The 19,559-nt window shown below is 59.2% G+C and overlaps 1 protein-coding gene across 5 annotated transcripts in view; it reads left to right on the top strand.

Annotated features, from left to right (window-relative positions):
- The first annotated feature begins 15,065 nt into the window (after positions 1-15,065).
- The window catches only part of MYOCD (myocardin), a 339,174-nt gene continuing 334,680 nt past the window's right edge, over positions 15,066-19,559 (top strand). For 2 of the 5 annotated variants that reach the window (XM_075903442.1, XM_075903439.1), the window contains exon 1: positions 15,069-15,570. The gene's annotated coding sequence lies outside the window, so the exon portion shown is untranslated. Of the gene's footprint in view, positions 15,571-19,559 lie in introns of all 5 variants that reach the window. The other 3 variants (XM_075903441.1, XM_075903438.1, XM_075903443.1) reach the window with 2 other exon arrangements.

Below are 19,559 nucleotides of genomic sequence, written 5' to 3'. Positions count from 1 at the left end.
AGGCGGGGGAGGCTGCGGCTCGCGGGGGTGGGCTCTGCTGGGTGTGCGCAGGCGCGTGGGGCGGCGCGTGCGCAAAGGGAAGAGGCCGGCCGGCCGGCCGGCCAGCGAGCGAGCGAGCGAGCGAGCGGGTGGGGGCTGTTCTTTGTGCGTCCTCGGCTGAGCGTGCCCTGTGCGCCCACCGGGGGGAGGGGCTGGGTATCAGGGAAACTGAGGCAGAGACAGGGCCAGGCTGCCTGTGGGGGGGGGGGTGTCAGGGAAACTGAGGCAGAGGCGGGGCCAGGCTGCCCATGGGGGGGGTGTCAGGGAAACTGAGACAGAGGCGGGGCCAGGCTGCCCATGGGGGGGGTGTCAGGGAAACTGAGGCAGAGGCGGGGCCAGGCTGCCCATGGGGAGGTGTCAGGGAAACTGAGGCAGAGGCGGGGCCAGGCTGCCTGTGGGGGGGGGGGTATCAGGGAAACTGAGGCAGAGGCGGGGCCAGGCTGCCTGTGGGCGGGGGGGTATCAGGGAAACTGAGGCAGAGGTGGGGCCAGGCTGCCTGTGGGGGGGGGTATCAGGGAAACTGAGGCAGAGGTGGGGCCAGGCTGCTGGGGGGGGGCAGTCGATGGCTTTGCCAGGGCAGTTGGATTATGCAGCCGTACATCCGATCCCTGAGGTTCTCCTGGCCCCAGCCCAGGGCCTCGGTCTCCTGCTGGCGCAGCCTCTGCCCAGGCAGCGCGATTCTCCCCTCCGAGCACAAGCTCATCTTTAATCAAGAATCGTGATAGAAATGTAGCCGTGTTAGTCTGGTCTGGCTGAAGCAAAATGCAGGACTATGTAGCACTGTAAAGACTAACAAAATGGTTTATTAGGTGATGAGCTTTCGTGGGCCAGACCCACTTCCTCAGATCAAATAGTGGAAGAAAATTGTCACAACCATATATACCAAAGGGATACAATAAAAAAAAAAGTGAACACAGTTTGTCATGTGTGCTGACAGTTTCCGTCTGCTATGTACATTGGACAAATGTCTCAGATGCTTTGCCAAAGAATCAATGCACACAAAACGGTTATCAGACAGTATCATAAACTAAAAACAGTTTCTTGCCATTTCAACCAGAAAGGGCATTGTCTCAACAACTTAATTACCTGCATCCTGCTTCAAAGACATTTTAACACCAGACTTGAAAGAGAAACCTCTGAACTGTCATTCATGCTTAAATTTGACACTTTACACCAGGGTCTTAACAAAGATGCTAATTACCTTACCCATTACAAAGATAGCTTCCCCAATTATCACCGCTAATATAATTAGCTCACAGACATTTACCTCATCCCACCTCTGTTCTGAAATTTGATTTGTCCTTTTTATGTGTTCACTTTTTTTTTTATTGTATCCCTTTGGTACATATGGTCATGCCTATTTTCTTCCACAATTTGATCTGAGGAAGTGGGTCTGGCCCACAAAAGCTCATCATCTAATAAACCATCTTGTTAGTCTTTAAAGTGCTACATAGTCCTGATCTTTAATCAAGTGCCAGTTTGTCCGTTTGCCCAGCACCCCACCCCCTGTGATCAGCGGTGCATCCCATGCCCATGCAGTGCTGCGAGCGGCGCGAAGGCTGACATGGCAGTGCAGTATTCTATCAAAGATTAAGACAAATTGCCAAGAACTCTGAATACGTTACTTCTGATCAACAGTTCTTAATGCTTTAGTCCCTAAGGCATTTATCGCACTCCTGCTTGTCCTTAGGGCGCTTTGAAGTCTTGATTACTACTTTGCCTGGATTTGGTCCAAGGGATAAGTGTAAAACGTTAAAAGTGGTGAGGGGTTTCACTGCACCCCACCCTCTGGTGTTCACCGAAGCTGTGTCCTTGAGGGATAGGGTACCCTGAGGGGGAGAGGATGGGGCAATGGTGGGAAGGGGTGAGGTTTGGGGGTCAGTAACAGACTGGCCACCCTGCTGGGAGTTGTGGATCAGATTGTGCCATCGCTTGGGCCAGGGATGGCACGTGGGCCAGGAGTTTGAGACCTCTGATCTCACATGGTCACTTGAGTCTCTCTAGAGAGAATGAAGACTGAGCAAGATCTCCAGTTATTTATACTGAGGAGCAGAAGGGGAACTATAGCCTTTGACATGAAAGCCGGGGGCAGAGTCCTGTCCAAAAGGTTGGGCTGGGTTTCAGTCGCTCTTAAGATTCCACAGCTTTTTGTGTTGAATTCAGCCTCTTCGCCCGCGCACACATCCCTCAGTTTTATATACCCTCATTTCAGGGCTCACAGGAGGGGGCTACCCTCTTATTCCTAGTGAACCAGGGCCAAGCAGGTCCTCTTAGCATCTCTGCTGCTTCCATTGGTGCCCAGTAGATGGTGATGGTGTATAACAAACGGCTTTAATCCTGTTCTGTAGTGGAAGGCATTTAGCAAGCAGCAGGGCATGTGCTACATGGCCTGCTGTGGAGATGGGCAATGGCCATCCCTCGAGGCTAGTGAGTGGGCTGCCCGAGCGGCCCTCCTTTCTTCTCAGTGGGCCACAAGATTGCCGCAGCCAATGCCATCTGCCAGGACAGGGCAGTTTTGCTCACTTACATATCTAGGATTTGCAGGGGCGCTGACTGAACCGTGTAACAAATGGCCGTGGTCGGATGCAGAGGGCGCGCACCGCTCTCACCGTCGGTGTTGGGTGCAATCAGCGCCTCATGTCACAGGCCCTGGCTTTACGTGCGTGTCACCTTGCACCAGTTGGAAAAACATGGCACGGACGGAACCCAGCAGAATCTGGCAACCCTGCACATGGGCCACGGTAAACACAATGTCTCATGGGCCAGGCAGAACCCTCATGGGCTGCACGAGGCCCACCACTGCAGGATGTTGTGTACAAAGCGGAGAGCAGAGCGCCTGGCAGAGGACCTGTCTGGAATCCAAGTGCTCAGGCCTTTGCTGCTAATGCTCAACTGCAATCTAACTTCTCTCCGCTGCTTCATCTTTCAGCAGGGGAAGATCACCTCTTGTAATTGGCTCCAGCTTAGGGAGTTGGTAAGGAAATCAAAGGGCCAGATGCTGCCCCATGCTTGACAGGGCAGCAGGGCCATCACACACAGTAATACAGAGTTTGGCCAGATGCTGTGATAGCATAAAAAGCAATGCCAGAGAGACAGGCTGCGCGGCCCAGAGGGGTCGATAACAGTGAGACTTTCCCCACCTGACACTGATACTCCTGTCAATTGCTAACACAGAGGCTGCAGGAGATAGCGATTGTCTATCCTCTCCCATAGGTTTGGGTTGTACTGAAGGAAAGGATTGCAGTATAGAGAGAGGACAATAGAAAGAGCTTTGGTGGCTTGGGGCCCTTCAAGCTGCTAATTGAAAGTTAACTGTGCAGGCCAATGTGAGAAGCAAGAATCGCAGAGGAGGGAAAGGAAGGCAGGCAAAAGCCACCCAACAGCCACAGAGCTTGACATGCGGACCTCCTGGGGCTCAGGAATGGCAGGGAAGAGCCCAGAGAAAAGCATATTCCGCTTCTGCATGGCACCAGCACCACCAAGGTCAGTAGGCTTTCCAGAGGAGGAAGGGCAAAGAGTAGAGTCTAGGGAAGTCATGTCCCAGTTTCCAGAAGATTTAAACACAACTGCCAACATTGCTGCTTTTTAATTTAAAACCCTTTCATTCCTAATTGTATGTTGTTCTGGTATTCAAGGTTGTGGTCTGTCCTATGGATTTTCCAGGGTAAAGCTATTAATTAAAGGTTAGCTAATTTTCCCCCTGAAGGACATGCATGGATACAGCCCTCTGATCAAGAATGGGCATCAAGCAATATGCTCTTCTAAAACAAAAATATTTATTTAGGAGTGAAGTTGCAGTAAAAGAGGAGAGATGGGGTAAAATACAATCAAATAACAAACATTGCCATTATAGTTTAAAAGAAAGTGACATGTAGCAATATAACTAACAAGCATATAGCATAATATCTGTTACATCTACCAGTATAGCAATTAAACCTGTAACAATTAACATTCAATATTAAATACTTAAAACATACCCATTAAAACATCTAATAAGAGCTGATCAGGCAATCATTAGATGGGTAGGGGAATATTTTACTTGGACCGCAAGCATCCAGATTTATTTACAGGCAAAAACCTATATGCTCTAGGACAGTGGTCTCCAACCTTTTTACACCCAAGATCACTTTTTAAGTCTCAGAACAGGCGAAGATCTATCGCCATGCCCCTTCCTTGAAGCCCCGCCTACATTACATGAGGAAATCTAATGTAAATGCACTGTGCAGGTGCGCAGTTCAGGGAGGGCTCAAGAGCTACTCTTGGAGCCCCTGAGATCTACCGGTAGATCGCGATCTACTGGTTGGTGACCACAGCTCTAGGATGACACATGGAAGAAGATTTGGCATACAGTGACTCTCTAGCATCCTTCTTAAGCATCTCCAGAATGGTCCCTCTGTGCCATCCGTAATGCGGGGTGTAGAGCATTGTCTGGTTAAAGGCTGCTGTCAATTTCCCCTGCCATTTACATCTGCATTTCCACATCAAAAGCTATGCATGGGATATATCCAGCTCTCTTAATTAGCCTCATTAACATGGGTCCTACTATTGCCATGCACTTCTGCTGTTTATATATATAGATATGGGATTTTGGTATTTCCGCTTCAATTCATCTGATGAAGTGGGTTTTGCCCACGACCGCTTATGATGCTGTATATTTTGGTTAATCTCTAATGTGCCACAGGACCATTTGTTTCTAATGTTACAGACTAATACGGCGTCCCCGCTGAGATTTTTGAAGAGTCAGTTTGTTTTGGAATGATGTGACACTGTTGTGGAGATTCACTACACTGTGATTTCATTACGTAGCAATCGTTTAAACAGCCTTTTAAATCAGCCGGGAAAGCCAGGGTGCTCATGCTTGTGGCATCCTTCAAAAATGCATGTAGCTCTTCTGCCTTTTCCCCTGGAATGTGATGTAGATATTCTTCCATGTGAACATGAATTTCCCACAGCCTTCTAGTACTTGCCCTCTGCTCAGCCTGCGGATGTCATTATGAGTCAACAGCTCCTCCTTAGCAAACACTTCTGAAAGGGAGCTTCTGACCAGTCCGTGTGGCCGTGATGACTTGGACCCGAGGAAGCTGTCAAGTTCACTTACCTTTGATGTTACAGGAGCCTGCCTGGCGCTCAGCTTTTACAAAGCTTGGCTCAGTGGATTACACAGTGACAGGACCGTTGTGGTGGGGTTTGGATCTTACAGTCCCACACAGCCCTTGCGGAGTGCCAGTCACGGCGGGAACATCGTCTGCTGTGACTGGCACAATCTGAGTCATAGCAAAACCTTCACTTTTCGAGAGTTTGTGCATCTGTCCGTCCGTGCGTCCAGTCTGTCAGTCTGTTTGTTCAAGGACTTTATTAGACAAAACAGTTTGGAGAGAATTAAAGCAACCCTCCCATTGTGCAACTGTTCTGGGGCAGCAACTCTCCAAATTTCTCTCCATTATCAAGTGGCCTTACAGTGCTAGCTGCACGGTGCCCCTGGGGTCTCAGGGTGTGTCCACTGCCACAGACGATTTTCCAATTTTCAGCTTCTCTCACAGCTGCGTGATAACATCCTGTGCCATCACCTCCATGTGCCTAATGGCTGCTGTGTCTGAGAGCAGCCATTGGCTGGAGGCAGCAGCAGTGCCTGTCTTCTCTGCAAAATGTGTTCGGGAGGTAGTAACCGTCCACTGCTTTCTAATGGCCACATCTGGAAAAGGGTTCCCGAGTTGTGCAATTACCCACACGCACCTCAATGAAGCGTCCGTTGCTTTTCCCTGAGCACAAGAAGCCTTTGAAATAATATTTATGCTCTGAAAACATGCGCCCTTTAATGACGCGGTCTTTCCTGGTCTTACACAGGAGCCCAGTGGATACTGGTGGTCAAAATCCATGTGCTTCATTTTGTGGTGCCACTGCCGTTTGATGTTCCCACTTTTGACAGCAGCCCTGGTCTCTGCACAAATTCAACACAGTCACCTGCTTTTTGAGTGTTGTGGCGAAAGAGAACAGTGCCGGCTCTTCTGTATATGACATTCTTGTGGTGTTGTCTTGCCTTTATTTTTGCTGCCATTTTTAAACCCGGGGCTATTGAATGTTGAAAGCAGGGGCAGAGGGAACTACCTTGGTTCCCCTTTGCTCCTCCTGCGATTCTTGGGTCTCTGGAGCCCTGAGTTCTTGCACAACAAGAACTGGCTGGGCATCCCAGTGCCGGTCTCACCAGTGCGTACACAGAGGTCAAATCACCTCCCTCCTTCTCGGTCCATCCAAGGGTCCTGTTCCCTGTTGTTGGCTGCAGCATGGCACTGGGAGCTCGGTGGTTGACCCCTGGCTCTGCTGCAGAGTCCTGGTTTTCCAGGCTGCAGGCTGGCTGCATTCCTGACTTCGTTTCAGCCGTTTGAAAATCTCATGTTCGAAGGGGCCCAGCTCCCTAAATGAGCCGGAGGGTTCTTCATGCTGCATTGTCCACCACGCTGCCAGCCGTGGGGTCAGCCGCCCCCTTCGTCAGCCGTGGTCGGATCTGCACAGTCATCTCAAATGGCAACAGCCTTCCCGTCTCTCTGGTCCTCATGGGACCGGCTCTGCTCTTGGGGTGCTGCTCCCAGTGTCTGCCCCTGCCTTGGCACCCTTAGCTCTTCCAGGTGCACCCTCCTGGAGTCACGGCACTGCTCCCAGCCCAGCTGCGGGGTGTCGACAGGCACGTGGGCTGGCTCGCCGCACCCCCATTATTAAAAGGGCTCCAGCGCCACGGCCAGTGGCCTGCACTCCCTCCCGCCAGGGGCTGCAAAGCTCTGCCCATGGCCTCGCCCTGGGCCAGCCAGGCAGGCCAGCTGGCAAGGCGTGATGCTGGGCAGTCTGTGCCCTGGAGTGGGGGCTGCTTGGCACCGAGTCAGTCCCGGTTCCTTGTAGGCCTCTAGGCCGCAGCATTGACCACTTGTTCTGCCATGCGGGCACCAGCCTGTCCCCCATGCTCGCCGGCTACCAGCTCCTGAGCTGCACGTGCAGATCCCAGATCCAGGAGTGGGGAACGAGGACCCATGGGGGGTGGCGTCCACATCCCCATAGTCACCGGACCCAGACAGGGGGCATCCGACCCCCCCCCCCCCGGCTCTGTAGGAGTCACTGGCGCCTCTAGAGAGATGAGAGCCCAGGGCCCTTGGGGATCAGCACAGCCCCACTGACAGGGGCCCCGTGCCTCGTTCTCCCCACCAGCCGTGCTGCTGTGCTGTGGGGAGCTGTGGGCACAGCCTGCCTGGCCTGGCCCTTGGACTGGCTGTCCCAACAAACAGCTGCTCTGACCCGTCCTCCTCAGTGACGCCGAACCTCGTCCCCTGCCCTGCCTTCCCCTCCCTCCAGCTCGCAGTGTTCCACCCCTGACCCTCCGGCGCCAGCGCCAAGCAGACTCCCGCCCTGCCAGCAAGCAGGCTGCTCCCGCTGACGGGCAGCTGACGTGTGGGGGGTGCAGCCCCAGCCCAGCCCAGCCTTGCTCCCTGTGCCTCCGTCTGCCCCTTCAGGCCCTGGGGCTCCCAGGATCCATGGCTGGCTCCTGCGGACACCCAGCCCCATGGGTCCTGCTTCCGTTCCAGCCCCACTTGGGGGCCTTCTCCATAGTGACCCACCAGCTGCTGCTGCTCCTGCCCAGGCAGAAGGCCCAGCACAACCCTGGGCCTGCCCCGAGAGAGGGCGAGTGTGGGAGCGAGGGGGTGGGAGTGCGGCCAGGAGCCCTGCAGTGGCTCGCGCTGGTGCTGGCCCAATGCCCTGGCCTGCGGCTCCCTCCCACCCCTCGCTGTGCTGCACAGGCCCTGGGGCAGTGCGGGGGTGGCACGGGTGCAGGAAGCAGCTCCCCTCTCCCCTGCTCACAGTCACACCCCAGCCAGGCCTGCCATCCATCAGAGCCAGGCACCCCCGGGACTCACGCCCCACGCGGGAAGTAAGGGGAGAGCTCCTGCCCCCTCCCCGGGGTCACATGCAGAGCCGCCGGGCACACCTAGCTGCCAGCTGTCCGGTTGATCTGGACAGTCCGGTATTTTCACCTGCTGTCCAGTAAAAAAAATTCAGAAAATACTGGGCACCTAAAATGTCCAGGACTTTCTGATTTTTTTTTCCCAGCCAGGAAGCGAAAATAGCAGACACCTGGCAACCCTACGACACACTCAGCAAGTGGGCCCAGCCCCCGGCCTCCAACCAGGCCCCCGACCCCCCAGGCTTCCGCCCCCGGACCTCCATGCTTATCTGGTTCTGCAGTGCTCAACCTCTCCCCTGTTCCTATCCCTATCCCAACTCTGCAGGCTCTGAGGGTACGTCTACACTACAGCGCTAATTTGAACTAACTTAGTTCGAATTAGTTAATTCTAACTAAGCTAATTCGAATTAGCGTATCCAGACTTAAAAACTAGTTCGAATTAGCGTTTTGCTAATTTGAACTAGCATGTCCACACTGAGTGGACCCTGAACCGAGGTTAAGGATGGCCGGAAGCAGTGCCGGCAGGGCATCAGGTTAGGACTGAGAGCGTGGAGCTGCTGTCTCAGGCTAGCCGAGGGCTGTGCTTAAAGGGACCCGACCCTGCCCCCGGACAGACAGTTCTCAGGGGTGCCCCGCTTGCAAAGCAGTCCTGGCTTGGAGTGCCCTGAGTGCCCACACTCGGCACATCACAGCATTCGGCCATCAGCCCGGCTGCACTTGCCGCAGGCTGCCATCTGGGGGGGGGGGGTCAATCGGGGGGCTGCAGGAGAGCTTCCACCCCGAGGAGACCGCAGAGCCACCCGAGTCCTCCCCATCGGGGGCTCGTACCCCATTCCTCCCTCACCCCCTTCCACTTACCCCTCCCTAGCCCCCCTTCCTGATGTACAAAATAAAGGACATGTGTGTTCAAAAATAGAAACTGTCTTTATTGAACAAAACTCGGGGAGACTGGGAAAAGGAGGTGGGAGAGGGGAAGAGAGAGGGTGGGAGAGGGGAGGGCAACTAAAATGATCAGGGGTTTGGAACAGGTCCCATATGAAGAGAGGCTAAAGAGACTGGGACTTTTCAGCTTAGAAAAGAGGAGACTGAGGGGGGATATGATAGAGGTCTATAAAAGCACGAGTGGTGTGGAGAGGGTGCATAAAGAAAAGTTCTTCATTATTTCCCATAATAGAAGGACTAGAGGACACCATATGAAATGAATGGGTAGCAGGCTTCAAACTAATAACAGAAAGTTCTTCTTCACAAAGCAAATAGTCAACCTGTGGAACTCCTTGCTGCAGGAGGCTGTGAAGGCTAGAACTAGAACAGAGTTTAAAGAGAAGTTAGATAAATTCATGGAGGTTGGGTCCATGGAGTGGTATTAGCCAGGGGGTAGAAATGGTGTCCCTGGCCTCTGTTTGTGGAAAGCTGGAGATGGATGGCACGAGACAAATGGCTTGGTCACTGTCTTTGGTCCATCCCCTCCAGGGTCCCTAGTGTTGTCCGCTGTCGGCAGACAGGCTACTGGGCTAGATGGACCTTTGGTCTGACCCAGGACGGCCATTCAAAGCTCAGGGCTCAGGGTCGGGGGTCTCAGTGGACGACCTTGATTTTCATGCAAACCTGCTCCTGGATGGCCAGGCTGGCAGCTCTCCTGCCCTAGCCAGCCACTTTCCTCTGCCTAGTGCAGAGGTCATGGATGAGGTCCTCGATGTCCGCACTAAACCAGGCGGGCGCCCGCCTCTTGCGGACCTGGGCAGGCTCCCGGGAGCCGCCAGCCTGGTCCTGGGAAGAGGCGGAGGGCTGGGTGACAGCGGGTGGCTGGCTCGAGCCGTGCCAGGTGCAGGGTCTGCTGGCTGGGTGCTGGCAGGCTTGCAACTGGCACGGGCACCGTAGCCAGCCCGTGCCCCTTTAAGGGCTCCGGGGCCGGGAGGGGGGCAGATGAGTTTCCCTGGTGTTGGCCAGAGTGGCCACCAGGGCAAGCTGGGGAAGGCTAGCCTCCCACTAGTTTGAATTAAGGGGCTACACAGCCCTTAATTCAAACTAGTTAATTTGAACTAGTCCTCGTGGAATGAGGTTTACCTAGTTCGAATTAAGCGCTCCGCTAGTTTGAATTAAGTTCGAACCAGCGGTTTGCGTGTGTAGCGCCTAGCAAAGTTAATTCGAACTAATGGCTGTTAGTTCGAATTAACTTTGTAGTGTAGACAGACCCTGAGAGGGGTCATGCTGTTTTGTTATTTAATTTTTTATCTTTTGCTTAATAACTCTTGGAGTCCTTTTTTTTGCTAAACAACTTTGGTCCCCCCCCTCCTCTTTTTTCCCCCTCAACAGAATTTTTTCCCTGGTGTTTTTTTCGGGGGGAAGGGGTGCTCGGCATTTTTGGTTAAGCCATCTGGCAACCCTACGCGCACCCACCATCCTTAGGGCTGCCAGCCGCTGTGTGGCCCGCTGGGTCCAGGAGCCCTCCACGCTGGGGCCTCACGGGGCTCTCAGCTCCACACGCCACCCCGGGCCAGGAGTCGTGCCTGAGAGCAGCCAGCCCCCGGGGCAAAGCGCCGCCGTTGGGGCAAAGGGCCCGGGTCAGCGTCTGGCCCACACAGGCCTGTGCCCGGGGCTCTGCCCTCAGGCAGCTGCATGGTGCTGGTCACGTTTGCCCGTCTGTAGCCACGGGGGGAGCCGGGTGTCCAGACCTGTGGTCTCCCGGGAGGGCTCCGTGTCCTGGGCACTGTTAGCCAGTCTCATCGCTTGTGCCCCACAGCCAAGTCCAGGCCACCTGGTCTCCCAGCCCTGCTGCAGAGAGGCCACTAGACGGCAGAGCCTTCCTACACCGCGTGGCTGGGACTGTGCGTACAGTCGGCTCGCAAAGGCTGTTCCTCGACTAAGCCCTTCCTCTTCCTCGGGGCCTTGTGGGCCGCGGTGTCTGGCCCGGCTGCCCGGACGGACGGGGGGCCGTGCCTTTTCCTCCCCAACTCAGGGCTCCAGAGCCACTTCTCTCTTCCCTGGGATCTGAGCTCAGACACAAGCAGAGACTCCCACCCTGTCTGGGAGCCTCCGCACAGGAAACAAGACTAAACTATTTGGGGATGTTTTTCCCTGTTCCTCATACTTGGGTGCTTTCCCATGTGGCTGCGCTGCGGAGCCCTGGGGAGGGTGAACCTGCTAGACACGCTCCCGGCGCTTCCTCCCAGCTGCCCACACACATTAACCCCGTGCTGGCCAAGAGCCTGTCCCACGGGGCTAATTGTGCCCTCCCATTACCCCAGCAGGAGCTGGTCTGCCCCATCGAGGGGCAGGATGGAACCCGAGCTCCAATCCTCATTTCCTTTAGGTTTCTGAACCCAAGGGAGCCCAGGAGAGCACGGACTTTGGCTCCCATTTTGGACTGGTCCTTACTGCACAAGACAGCCTGCCTTGGCACCAGGCAGACCTGGAGACACCACGGGTCGGCAGTGAACGCCAGGCATGGGCTGCTGCCCATAGCACGCCATGCCCCCTGTGACCCAGCGCCCCACCCCCATCTCCCGTGGAGCTGGGCTGGGCCACGCCAGGGCCTGTCAGCCGCTCTTCCCTCCCCGCTGCCAGGGCTAGCTCTTTTGCTGTGCAAAGAGGGACGTGCAGAGCCGCCCTTTGACCCCGGCATGTGCAGTGGGCAGAACCAGCACACGCAGAGCACATGGCTGGGCTGCCGCGCCGCTCCAGAGGGGTGCTGGCAGCCAAGGGGTTCACACCGGAGTTTACTTAAAAGTCTAATAAAAATTTTAAGCTGGAAAAATCTTGAAGTGGAGGTTTCGTTTTGTTTAGAGGAAAAGACCAATAAAGATAAAGCTGAGTCCGAGAGCCACTCCGCTCCGGTGCCAGAGGCGACGGGGCTGGGCCGGCTGCGCTACGCCCCACGCCGGAGGAAGAGCTTGTTTTCCTAGCAAGAAGTCTGCAGATTAAAGGGGGAAAAGTCAGCCCTTTGGAATCCTCCCCTGACGCTGCAAATACCCTTCTTAATAGATATGTCTCGCTTTGTTACCTCATTTGAATTAATCATTAAACAACGACAGTTGCCAAATTTCGGCCCTGGCTCCCAGCCTACAACTGCCTCGGAGCCCTTGAAAAATAGACTATTTATGGTGCCTGGGTTTAAAGCTTCAGCATCTTGTGTAAACTTTCCCTTTCCTAAGAATAGCTCCGGGAGCTCTCTGCTGGCTGTATCCGCAGTGCCCAGCCCCGGCCCCAGCCCCCCAGCCACGCTGCCGGCTGGCTGAGCCGCGATAAGGCAGGAAAGAGCAAAGTGGCTTTTCCCTCGGAGCGGCCCCGGGTAGCTCTTTCCACTGAGGCAGGGCTGGCTCCTGTGATGGGGAATCGGGAGGCCGGGGCTGGGTGTGTCCAGGGCAGTGCAGGGGCCCATGCGCAGGGGGCAGGACCCCGGGGGCGATGCCTGGGCGTGTGGAACCTACCTAGTCTCTGCTGTGTGGGGGGTTAAGCGAGCGGGAGCCCAGGTGCCCTGTTGCTCGCTGGGGGCTGGGCTGCCTGCAGGAGGGACGCTGCTCCCGCCAGCACTGGGCCATGCCCCCTTCTGCCTTCCTTGGGGCCCTGCCTGGTGCGGGAGCTCACAGCTTGCAGGGGGCCCTGGATGGATCCGCCTGCAGCTCCCTGCTGGGTCACCCCCCATCCAGACACCCTGAGGCTCCCCGATGCCAGGGTGATGGGCGAGGGGGAAGAGTTGCCCAAGCCCTCGCTGATTCCCTCACAGCCCCCCTGCTGTCGCTGGGAGGAAGTGGGGTTTAGCTCACAGCACGGGGCAGTGCGCCAGCCAGGGGGGAGAGGCGTCCCTGGGGCTAGTTTCCTGCCGAGCTTGGGGCCCAATGGCCCTGTGCCATTGAGGGCAGAGCTGCCCCTTGTAAGCCCCGTGGAAGAGGGAGTCGGGGGTCAAGGCACTGGCAGCTCCTTGTGCATGTAGGAACAGGGGTGCCGGAGGGTCCTTAGTACATGGGTCTGGCTGCTGCGAGCCCCTCCCCCTGGGCAACTGGGGATCCGGGCTGCCATGGCCCCAGCTCTCCTGGGCGGCTGGGGATCCGGGCCGCCACGGCCCCAGCTGTATTGGGTGGCTGGGGATCCGGGACGCCACAGCCCCAGCTATCCTGGGCGGCTGGGGATCCGGGCCGCCACGGCCCCAGCTGTATTGGGTGGCTGGGGATCCGGGCCGCCACGGCCCCAGCTGTCCTGGGTGGCTGGGGATCCGGGCCGCCACGGCCCCAGCTGTATTGGGTGGCTGGGGATCCGGGCCGCCACGGCCCCAGCTGTATTGGGTGGCTGGGGATCCGGGCTGCCATGGCCCCAGCTGTATTGGGTGGCTGGGGATCCGGGCCGCCACGGCCCCAGCTGTATTGGGTGGCTGCGGATCCGGGCTGCCACGGCCCCAGCTGTATTGGGTGGCTGGGGATCCGGGCTGCCATGGCCCCAGCTGTATTGGGTGGCTGGGGATCCGGGCCGCCACGGCCCCAGCTGTATTGGGTGGCTGGGGATCCGGGCCGCCACGGCCTCAGCTGTATTGGGTGGCTGGGGATCCGGGCCACCACGGCCCCAGCTGTATTGGGTGGCTGGGGATCCGGGCCGCCACGGCCCCAGCTGTATTGGGTGGCTGGGGATCCGGGCCGCCACGGCCCCAGCTGTATTGGGTGGCTGGGGATCCGGGCCGCCACGGCCCCAGCTGTATTGGGTGGCTGGGGATCCGGGCCGCCACGGCCCCAGCTGTATTGGGTGGCTGGGGATCCGGGCTGCCACGGCCCCAGCTGTATTGGGTGGCTGCGGATCCGGGCCGCCACGGCCCCAGCTGTCCTGGGTGGTTGGGGATCCGGGCTGCCATGGCCCCAGCTGTCCTGGGTGGTTGGGGATCCGGGCTGCCACGGCCCCAGCTGTATTGGGTGGCTGCGGATCCGGGCCGCCACGGCCCCAGCTGTCCTGGGTGGTTGGGGATCCGGGCTGCCACGGCCCCAGCTGTATTGGGTGGCTGCGGATCCGGGCCGCCACGGCCCCAGCTGTCCTGGGTGGTTGGGGATCCGGGCCGCCACGGCCCCAGCTGTCCTGGGTGGTTGGGGATCCGGGCCGCCACGGCCCCAGCTGTCCTGGGTGGCTGGGGATCCGGGCTGCCATGGCCCCAGCTGTATTGGGTGGCTGGGGATCCGGGCCGCCACGGCCCCAGCTGTCCTGGGTGGTTGGGGATCCGGGCTGCCACGGCCCCAGCTGTATTGGGTGGCTGGGGATCCGGGCCGCCACGGCCCCAGCTGTATTGGGTGGCTGGGGATCCGGGCCGCCACGGCCCCAGCTGTCCTGGGTGGTTGGGGATCCGGGCTGCCACGGCCCCAGCTGTATTGGGCGGCTGCGGATCCGGGCCGCCACGGCCCCAGCTGTATTGGGTGGCTGGGGATCCGGGCCGCCACGGCCCCAGCTCTCCTGGGTGAGCTCCGTGGGGAGGGAACTGGCGGACGGAGAAGCAGAGCTCGCTGAGCGCAGGGCCGGAAGGTGCTAGTCTCTCACTCCCAGTGGCTACTTGCTGGGCTAGCAGCTCCCCCCAGGCACGGGCGGGGTGGCAGAGAGCAGCCTGGGGGATGTTCCAGAGGCGCCCAGTGCACACACCCAGCGACCCGCGCCAGTCTGGGCAGCAGAGCTGGGCCCTGGGCCTAGTGCGGCCGCCCCAGCCCACTGGAGACACACCTAGCCCCCCAGACCAGCCGCGGAGAGGGTGTGTCTGCTGCCCCCACACAAAGTGGCGCCTGGGGGGGCCGGGGGCTGTGCAGACGCCGGCTCCAGGGGGCGGTGGGGCTCGGAAGCAGCTTGCTGACCAGAGCCTGGTGCAAGGGGAGAGCGGCTCAGGGGGGTCTGGAGGAGGGCATGGGGCTGGCGGCTGGAGCTGTTCGGAGCCCAATTTGGAAAGTGACCCGGGGATGAGCCCCGGGCCCAGGCAGCCCAGTGCGGGACCGGCGCTCTGGGGGCTGCTGCACATCGGAAGGGAACGTGCAGCTCCTGCTGCTATCTGAGCGCTGGGGAGGAGGCTCCTCCTCTTCCTTAACTCTTCCCGCGCCAGGAGAGCTGGCACGGCTCCGGGAGGCTGCTCCAGCCTGCCTGGCTTGCCCCCGGCGGGCTCGGGGATCTCCGGTGCTCAGGCTGGCTGTCACAGGGCCCTGTCCAGTGGGGATCGCTGCTCCGAGGCCGCCATCTGCTGTGCATGGGGCTCGTACCCCCTGCTACTAATCAGACAAATCTCTGGTTCTCCCTACGAGCCGGGACACCACCCCCGCCCCCGTCCCTCACCTGTGGGGCGGCTCAGCGAGGTGAAGGCCACCAGGAGCCCCCTCCAGCCGCGGAGAACCCGCCCCGACGAGCCCTGGGCCTCCCGACTGCACTGTGGGCTGCAAGAAGTTAACTTTATTGGAAAAGCGCTTCCCGAGTTTGTCCAATTCCACTCGCTCCAGCTCCTTGCGCTCTATTTTAAACCAGCTCCTGCTCTGCTCCACGTTTCCCCCGCTCCCGATAGAGCCGCCATAAGCCCCGGAGAAAGCGAGGAGTCAGTCCTGGCACCTCGGCCCGGAGGCTGTAGCTCAGCCTGAAGCCTGCAGGTAACGTGTTTCATACTTAATTAGCTCTCTGCTCTTCCCGCTGCGCGGGTGGCTGGCTGTGGTGCACATCCGCCTGGCAAGGCAGAGAGCGAGGCTCTCCTGGCTAGTCTGACGAGGGCTTTGTGGCCGGGGCACCTGGTGCTTGCTGGATGCTGGATGAAGTGTATCCCCGCATGCAGCATGTGGGGGTTTGGCAGTCAGTGCTGGAGAGTAACTTGTGTCCGGCAGATGTAAAGAGCTGGCTGAGCCAGGCTCCAGAGGCGTCCAGCTGAGCGTGGAGAAGTTGCACTAATGAAGCGCTGAGGGGACTCGGGAGCGGGTCTGGAAAGGAAAGAGGGTGATGCAAATCCAGGGGGTCTGTAGCCGCTGTCAGGAGAGTTGCTTGATGCCCCGCCATGGGAGACGGCCTCCCAGAGGGGTGGGCTGTTTGCCATGGCACTGGCAGGGGCTGGCCGCATGCTCCTGGGGGGGCTGCTCAGGGTACGTGGGAGCCCCGGGGCTCACACTGCACCCCACAGACGCTGGAGCAGCTCCCAGGGCTGCGCGCTCCCCAAGCCGGGCACTTGGCAGCGGCTTTGTCTCGTGTTGCAAGGGGCTGGCTGCAGAGAGACTGGTCCCCCCTGCTCAGGCCGAGCACGTGGTGACGTCTGGCGCCAGACTCGATGCTGAGGGGTGGCAGCGCTTGTGGAAAGCCCATCCCAGCAGCATCTCCGTAGCGACGCCTCGCCAGGGCTACGGAGGGTGGGCGAGCAGGGCAGAGAGGAAAGCGGCCGGGCAGGGCCGAGCTGCAGAAGGGGGGCAGCGCCAGACCATGGCGCCCTCGCCTCCACTCCACCATGCTCCAGCCCCCCAGCTCGGACAGGGAGCCGGCAGCAGGGCAGAGGGGAGGGGGCAGTAGCAGATCGTGCCCCACTTCCGTCTGATCTTGTGCTGGGCAGGGGGCTACACGGGTGCTAAGGCAAATGGCGGGGGGCCCCAAAAGCACCCCTGGGCTGCCCCCTTCTACTGGCTCCCCCACGGTGTGGCTGGATTTGGGTGTCCCAGCGTCCCTCTGCCTGCCTGCCAGCTCCCCGTCTGCCGGCACAGCTCTTGCCCTCTCCTGCGTGCAGTTGCCTGTGGGAAGAGGGGGGCTGTGACTGACGCCACACAAGGGCACAGCCCCAGGCTCCTGTAGGCGGACTTGTCTGAGGCTGCATGGAACCGTAAGAGACAAAACATCCGAGTTCTGGCTTTGTTCCTCGGCTGGAGCTGCAAGCTGGGGTGCCTCGTCCTGTCCTCTGCCACCTCGGAGAGCAGCCTGGCTCCACACTGCTTGGAACCCCCCTTCCAGCAGTTGCAGGCTGCTCTCAAACCCCCCTCCCCTTGCAGACTGAACAAGCCCAGTTCCCTGCGCCTCTCCTCCTACCTACCCGGTCCCTCTGGGAGTGTCCGGCACGCTCCCTGTTCTGGCTTCCAGGTTCAGTGTCCAGACTGGACGGCGCTTGGCCTCGCAGAGCAGCGGTGTCTGCTCTTGGCTGTCTTCCCCTTGCTGAGCCGCCACGCCACCTCGCTGTTCTCGCGGACAGCCCAGAGCCCGAGCTGCTGCCACCGGCTCTCCCCTTTCCCCTTTCGCACGCGGGACACAGTGTCCTCCCGCGCCGGTCAATGCTCCATGGGTCCTTCGACCCCCCTGCCCAGCAGCGCGGCTCTGGCCACTTCCACTTGTGCACAGCCCCATCCGGCAAGCACGACCCCTCCCTGGCTCCCTGGGCACTCTCACGCATGCTCCCATCTGCACCTGGGGGCAGCTTGCAGGAGCCCGGCTCTGGGGGTTTCCCGTGTGCCCAGGGGATTGTGGGGGGAGCAGGGACGAGGCTCTGCAGGGAAGTGTCGCGGGGGGCGCTGGCTTTGGAGCGGGATAGCAGGCTGCCTGGGGAAGGCAGGCGAAGCTGTGGAGGCGCTAACAGGATGGAGGTGGGGCCCGTGTCCGAAGGCGAAGGGGGAGCCCAGGTCAGACTGGCAGGGGCCGGTACGCAGCGGGATTAGGTGGGGAGGCGCAATGGGGCCTACACAAGACTCATCTCCGAGAGGTTTTTGTGCCCACACTCTGATGCCGTGGTTGGCAGAAACCGAGGCCGGGGTGGGCCCTGGAGGGGGCGCTCTGGGCGGCCTGATGCTGCCCCCATCCCGTCTGTGGCTAACCGGGAGGCTCCATTCTCCAGGGCCTGTGAATCAGCCCTTCTGCCAGCGCGGCAAACGCAGGGGCGCCGTGCTCTGCAGGCGCGTTTCCCTCCCCGTGTGGAGCAGGAGACAGGCTGGGCACCCAGCCTGCTTGGAAGGGCAAGGCACAGAACGTAGGCTCCCGCGCCTGCCCGGAGAGTGGGCTCGGGAGCACGTGGCGCTGGACGTGGCTCAGGGCTGGGCGCGTCAGAGTTCGGAATGTACCTGCTTTATTTCTGTCCTTGGAGAGTAACCAAGTTGCAGTGCGAGATACCAGGCGGCCGGGAGCTCCGTCCGTGGAGCTGGGTGAATACGTTAGGAACCGGGCTTGGAAGGAGCTGAGTCGGGTGAGGATCTTGTCCCAAGACAACGGCCCTGCGGACGCTTCCCCTTCTGCTTCGTGTGCAGATCCATCACGGTCCAGTGGGCCTGGCCTGGGCCCCGCCATGCTCACAGGCTCAGCACTTGGTGCCTGTGGCCTTGCCTTGCAGAGCCAGGCCGGGGAAGCAGGGCTGCTGGGGGGGGTGGGTCTGCAGGGGCCATGTGCACAGGGCAGAGTGCAGGGCTGGCGCCAGAGGCGACCAAGGCGCCGCAGCTTCAGTTCAGCCGGTGCTTGAAGGCTGGTGATTTGGTCCAGCTGTCCAGGCGCAGGCAGGGCTTACGGGAGGGTCATTCCCTGTGGGGGTAATGGCCAGTCAGCCCCTCCCCAGGCTACACGGGGCTCTGCACAGGGCTCCGCCGCGGTGCAAAGGGCAGAGAGCAGGAGCGCCCAGTTCAACGTTGGCCAAAGGGGGCCGCGTCCTGGGAGGAGACAGCCCACACTGCCGCACCGGGGCGGCGGTGCCCAGGGCTGGAGGCCAGGAGGATGCTGGTAAATTGGAGCGAGGTCAGGGAAGCCCCACAACAATGATGAAAAGATCAGTAAACCCGCCCGCCCTGTTGAGTGAGGTGACCGTGTTTGTCCGTTTCAGCAAAACCCACAAGGCGTTCAGCAGACCGTACAGCTCTTCTTGGGGCACAAGCGTCTGTGAGTTGCACGTGGGCCCCCGAGGGAATTCAATCCCCATGTCACGCCCATCGCTGTGTCCTGCCGACTGTCTTTCACACCTCGCATCTGACCCTGTGCGGTGCCACTCACAGAAGCTTTCGCCCTAAGAAAATTGTTGGTTTTTAAGAGGCCACCGGCCCCTTTGCTGGTTTTGCCACATAGCAACCTGCTCTCACCGCGCCTTGGCCTGCTGGTACAGCAAGCTCAGTCTACGGAGCGTAACAAAGAGAAGGTGAAGGGGCGACGTGAACAGTCTGCTGGGACCTGCCTGGGGGACAAATATTTCCGAATTGGTTCTTCACTCTGGCAGACAAGGGTCTAACAGGACCCAATGGCGGGAGTTTGAGCTGGACTCCAGGGGTAAGTTGTTAATAGTGACAGGAACTAACCGTGGGAACAGGTCACCCAGGCTCTCGGTGGACCCCCCATCCCTGGCGATTTGAATCAAGATGGGATGTTTTTCTGAAAGGGTGTTTGTGGGGGCAGGTCTCTGAACTGGGACCCACAGGGACTCAGACTCGATCACAGTGGTTCCTTCTGGCCTTGGGAGCTGGGATTTACCTTCCCAGCCCACAGCACCCTGGGGGAATTGCGCCGTGCGCCTGCTCTTCCCAGCCTGAGAGCCGATGCTGGCACGAGCTGTGCTCAGTGGCCCACGGGCCCAGGCTAGTGCCTGCCCGGCCGCGCTTTCTCTTGTGTCGTTTCGGCCACAGGCTCGGCCAAGCCCACTTGGCCTGGTCGG

Source organism: Pelodiscus sinensis, chromosome 20 (assembly GCF_049634645.1).
Source record: "Pelodiscus sinensis isolate JC-2024 chromosome 20, ASM4963464v1, whole genome shotgun sequence".
In the NCBI taxonomy this organism is placed as follows: Eukaryota; Metazoa; Chordata; order Testudines; family Trionychidae; genus Pelodiscus; species Pelodiscus sinensis.
The sequence above is the reverse complement of the archived record's forward strand: the minus strand, read 5'-3'. Positions and strand labels throughout refer to the sequence as shown.